Source organism: Salvelinus alpinus, chromosome 26, assembly GCF_045679555.1.
Source record: "Salvelinus alpinus chromosome 26, SLU_Salpinus.1, whole genome shotgun sequence".
Lineage (NCBI taxonomy): Eukaryota > Metazoa > Chordata > Actinopteri > Salmoniformes > Salmonidae > Salvelinus > Salvelinus alpinus.
The window spans coordinates 19,464,132-19,470,131 of record NC_092111.1 but is presented as its reverse complement, the minus strand read 5'-3'; positions in this window follow the sequence as shown (position 1 = coordinate 19,470,131).

Genomic DNA, 6,000 nt, shown 5'->3' with positions numbered 1-6,000 from the left:
AATTAATAAATTCCTTTCCAAATCCGAAATGCTCCAGAACCGACATCATATACTTCCACTCAATCTGATCAAACGCCTTCTCTGCATCAAGAGCTATTACCACTGCCTCAACTTTATGATCATGATACATTACGTTGAAAAGGCGTCTCAAATTGTAGTATATATGTCGGCCCGGGATAAAACCTGTCTGGTCAGGGTGTATGATGTCGGAAATATATTTTTTCAATCGGTTTGCCAATATCTTTGTCAACACCTTGTTTTCTATGGGGAGTAACGACACGGGGCGATACGACGACATCTCCATGGAATCTCTATCTTTTTTCAAGATCAGGGCTATTGTAGCCTCATACAGTGTTTGCGGGAGTTTGGTATTTTCTTTGGATTGTTGAAACATTCGCAGCATAAGTGGAGATAGACTAGCGCAGTACTTCTTATAGAATTCTATTACATATCCATCGGGCCCAGGGGCCTTGCTGTTTGGAAATTGTGCTATCGCTGTGTTAATTTCATCTAAGGTTATCCCTGCATCGAGTGCGGCAGCTGCCCCCCTGTCTAGTTTAGGAAGTTCACATTCAGCGAGAAAGCGTTCCATAGTTTGTGGATCAGTAGCATCGCATTTTGATTGGTATAGCTCTGAGTAAAACTGCGCAAAGCATTTATTAATGTCCTGCGGATCTGTTACTATTTTACCCTTCTTGTCTTTTATTTTGTGAATAGCTCTAGATGCTTGTACATGCCTTAGCTGTCTTGCTAATAATTTATGTGGTTTGTCCCCCAGTTCAAAATAACTTTGTTGCGTTCTAGCAAGTAAAGAGCCCACCCGTTTCGAAAGGATGGTATTGTATTCATACTTTAACTTTGTGATCTTCTCAAGGACTGTATACGAGGAATTTGTCCTAAAAACGTTCTCCTGTTCCCCTAACTCTCTTTCAATTTCTCTCAGCCTAGTATTGGCACGTTTCTTCCTCTCTGATGTATAAGAAATAATGTAACCTCTAATCACAGCCTTTAGAGATTCCCAAAGGGTGGAGTCGTCAACATCCCCCGTGTCGTTAGTACTGAGGAAAAAGGCAATCTGCTCCTTCAAATACTGACAAAAAGCCTCATCTTTCAACAGGTATGCGTCTAAGCGCCACGGTCGCCGACCTGTCGACATATTGTCGAGTTTCAGCACCATGGACAGAGGAGAGTGGTCCGTAATTAGAATGGGGTGATAGGTAACCGACTCAGCTGCTGAAATTAGTTTGGAGTCCAACAAAAAATAGTCAATTCTGGAATATGATTTATGAACTGATGAAAAGAAAGAATAATCCCTGTCTGTTGGGTGCGTCAGTCTCCAAATATCGACAATGTTAAGGTTTGTCATCAATGTATTTAGACAGACACTGGCATTTGATTGTTGAAGTGACCTTGATAGCTGTTTATCTAAAAGAGGATCTAACGTACAGTTAAAGTCACCTCCAACAATAACACTTGTATCCGAGATATTTGGTATGGCCTTAAATACCCTTTGAAAAAATAATGGATCATCGAAGTTGGGTCCATATAAATTGACCAAGGTTATTGGTTTTGAATTCAGTGTACCAGCCACAATAATATACCGACCATTAGGATCTGAAATCGAGGTTGAGTAAACAAAAGGAATGTTTTTCCTTATCAGGATTGCTACCCCTCTCGCTTTTGCATCAAAGTTAGACTGGTATATCTGACCGATCCAGCCGACTCGTAGCTTGGCCTGCGCGGAGCGTTTAATATGAGTTTCTTGAAGAAGCACTATGTCAGCACCCAGTGATTTAAGATGAGAAAAAACCTTAGCTCGTTTCACGACATGCCCTAATCCATTACAGTTCCAGCTGACTATCTTTATTCCACCTGGTCTACTCTGTGCTCGGTCACTATGTGGCATTTCTTATTTTAAAGCAAATTGCTGCTGTCAAACAAAACCCTGAAGAAAAACGTCCCGCCGTGCGGGAGCTTGTCATGCCACCTGTACTAATAAACGTGAACATAAAACACAGACCCCATCCCCCCTCCCGTCCCTCCACCCGTCCCTTTACTGAGTGACTTCCCCAAACGAAGCGCTCCTTGACTAACACACAAACCTTAGGGTGTCTAGACATAAAGCTTGAACTAACTCGTCGTCTATAGATGCTCCGCATATAAACTAATATTAAATAACACTTAACTTAACTCTCACGTTAGGGGGTGAGTGGCGTTAAAACATGACATGCCAAACAATGCTATATTAGCCACAACATCTCACCTATCATATAAGTCCCAATTTCTGATCTTCTGATCGAAAAGACATAGGCCGGAAATTCAATTCACACACATTCCTGGCCTGTATTTGGCCATTTAGCCTGCTGGCACAGCCGTTCTGTATCCTCAGCCGGGGAGCTTGCTTGTCAAGAACAGATCGGCCTCTTTTGCGTTGTCAAACGTACGTGTTGATCCCTCGACTGTCACCTTAAACCGGGCTGGGAAGAGGAATCCATATCGGATGTTGGCCGCCCTGCATTTGTTGCGTACCTCATCATACTCTTTCCGTTGGTTCCTCACCTCCAAGGTAAGATCTGGGTAGAAAGACACCCTGGCTCCGTTGTAGTTAAGGGGGAACTTTTGACTAGCCAGCTTGAGGATGAGATCCCTGGTGTGGGGATAGTGCAGCCTTACAATGAATGGCCTTGGTGGCCCGCCCTTGGCCGGCTTCGTTGCCTGTGCTCTGTGTGCGCGGTCGATCAGGATGGCCGTTTTGAAGTGTTCACTCCCCAGCAATGCCGGTATCAGCTCCGAGACAAATTCAGTGGGTTTCCCTTTCTCAGTGTCCTCCTGGATCCCACATATTCGGATGTTCTGGCGTCTTGAATGCGACTCGAGCATTTCCAGTCGGGCCTTCAGGGTTTTGTTGTCATTTTTGAACGTTGCGCACTGTTTCTCTATGTCCTGTAGCCTGGCCTCGTGATCGATTGTCGTCTGCTCAACCTCGTGCACCCTTCCCTTAGTTGCCTTCACAGTTTCAGCCAAAGTCCCAATACTCTTTGAGATATCAGCCAACCTTGTGTCCACCTTCTTGCTTAGTGCGTTTATGGCAGCCAGTATGTCACTTTGAGTAGGATCTGTGGGGAACTCTTGGAAGCTAGCCTCTTCAGCTAGCTCCTCGTGGGTCGGCGACGTTGAAATTGGTTCGTTGTCTATCTCATTCCAATTATCTTGTTTAGCGCCCCCTTTTTTGTAGCCTTTTCCTTTTGTCATATTTGTTTGAAGTTATAGGTTGTGAGAGGTTAAGATAAATATTAATTTGTTTCAAAATTGAGCGGAGCTCTAGCAATGCACGTCTACTCCATAGCACGCTCTCTAGCGCCCCCGTAACATGACTGTTGATGATTGATATAGGTCTATAGGCTGTAACATGACTGTTGATGATTGATATAGGTCTATAGGCTGTAACATGACTGTTGATGATTGATATAGGTCTATAGGCTGGAACATGACTGTTGATGATTGATATAGGTCTATAGGCTGTAACATTACTGTTGATGATTGATATAGGTCTCTAGGCTGTAACATGACTGTTGATGATTGATATAGGTCTATAGGCTGTAACATGACTGTTGATGATTGATATAGGTCTCTAGGCTGTAACATGACTGTTGATGATTGATATAGGTCTCTAGGCTGTAACATGACTGTTGATGATTGATATAGGTCTCTAGGCTGTAACATGACTGTTGATGATTGATATAGGTCTATAGGCTGTAACATGACTGTTGATGATTGATATAGGTCTATAGGCTGTAACATGACTGTTGATGATTGATATAGGTCTATAGGCTGTAACATGACTGTTGATGATTGATATAGGTCTATAGGCTGGAACATGACTGTTGATGATTGATATAGGTCTATAGGCTGTAACATGACTGTTGATGATTGATATAGGTCTATAGGCTGTAACATGACTGTTGATGATTGATATAGGTCTATAGGCTGTAACATGACTGTTGATGATTGATATAGGTCTATAGGCTGTAACATGACTGTTGATGATTGATATAGGTCTATAAGGCTGTAACATGACTGTTGATGATTGATATAGGTCTATAGGCTGTAACATGACTGTTGATGATTGATATAGGTCTATAGGCTGTAACATGACTGTTGATGATTGATATAGGTCTATAGGCTGTAACATGACTGTTGATGACTGATATAGGTCTATAGGCTGGAACATTACTGTTGATGATTGATATAGGTCTATAGGCTGGAACATGACTGTTGATGATTGATATAGGTCTATAGGCTGGAACATGACTGTTGATGACTGATATAGGTCTCTAGGCTGTAACATGACTGTTGATGATTGATATAGGTCTATAGGCTGTAACATTACTGTTGATGATTGATATAGGTCTATAGGCTGTAACATGACTGTTGATGATTGATATAGGTCTCTAGGCTGGAACATGACTGTTGATGATTGATATAGGTCTATAGGCTGTAACATTACTGTTGATATAGGTCTATAGGCTGGAACATGACTGTTGATGATTGATATAGGTCTATAGACTGGAACATGACTGTTGATGATTGATATAGATCTATAGGCTGTAACATGACTGTTGATGATTGATATAGGTCTATAGACTGGAACATGACTGTTGATGATTGATATAGATCTATAGGCTGTAACATGACTGTTGATGATTGATATAGGTCTATAGGCTGTAACATGACTGTTGATGATTGATATAGATTTATAGGCTGTAACATGACTGTTGATGATTGATATAGGTCTATAGGCTGTAACATGACTGTTGATGATTGATATAGGTCTCAAGGCTGGAACATGACTGTTGATGATTGATATAGGTCTATAGGCTGTAACATTACTGTTGATATAGGTCTATAGGCTGTAACATGACTGTTGATGATTGATATAGGTCTATAGGCTGTAACATGACTGTTGATGATTGATATAGGTCTATAGGCTGTAACATGACTGTTGATGATTGATATAGGTCTATAGACTGGAACATGACTGTTGATGATTGATATAGATCTATAGGCTGTAACATTACTGTTGATGATTGATATAGGTCTATAGGCTGTAACATGACTGTTGATTGATATAGGTCTCTAGGCTGGAACATGACTGTTGATGATTGATATAGGTCTATAGGCTGTAACATTACTGTTGATATAGGTCTATAGGCTGGAACATGACTGTTGATGATTGATATAGGTCTATAGGCTGTAACATGACTGTTGATGATTGATATAGGTCTATAGGCTGGAACATGACTGTTGATGATTGATATAGGTCTATAGACTGGAACATGACTGTTGATGATTGATATAGATCTATAGGCTGTAACATGACTGTTGATGATTGATATAGGTCTATAGGCTGTAACATGACTGTTGATGATTGATATAGATCTATAGGCTGTAACATTACTGTTGATGATTGATATAGGTCTATAGGCTGTAACATGACTGTTGATGATTGATATAGGTCTATAGGCTGTAACATTACTGTTGATGATTGATATAGGTCTATAGGCTGTAACATGACTGTTGATGATTGATATAGGTCTATCGGCTGTAACATTACTGTTGATGATTGATATAGGTCTCTAGGCTGTAACATTACTGTTGATGATTGATATAGGTCTCTAGGCTGTAACATTACTGTTGATGATTGATATAGGTCTATAGGCTGTAACATGACTGTTGATGATTGATATAGGTCTATAGGCTGTAACATGACTGTTGATGATTGATATAGGTCTATAAGCTGTAACATGACTGTTGATGATTGATATAGGTCTATAGGCTGTAACATGACTGTTGATGATTGATATAGGTCTATAAGCTGTAACATGACTGTTGATGATTGATATAGGTCTATAGGCTGGAACATGACTTGATGATTGATATAGGTCTATAGGCTGTAACATGACTGTTGATGACTGATATAGGTCTATAGGCTGTAACATT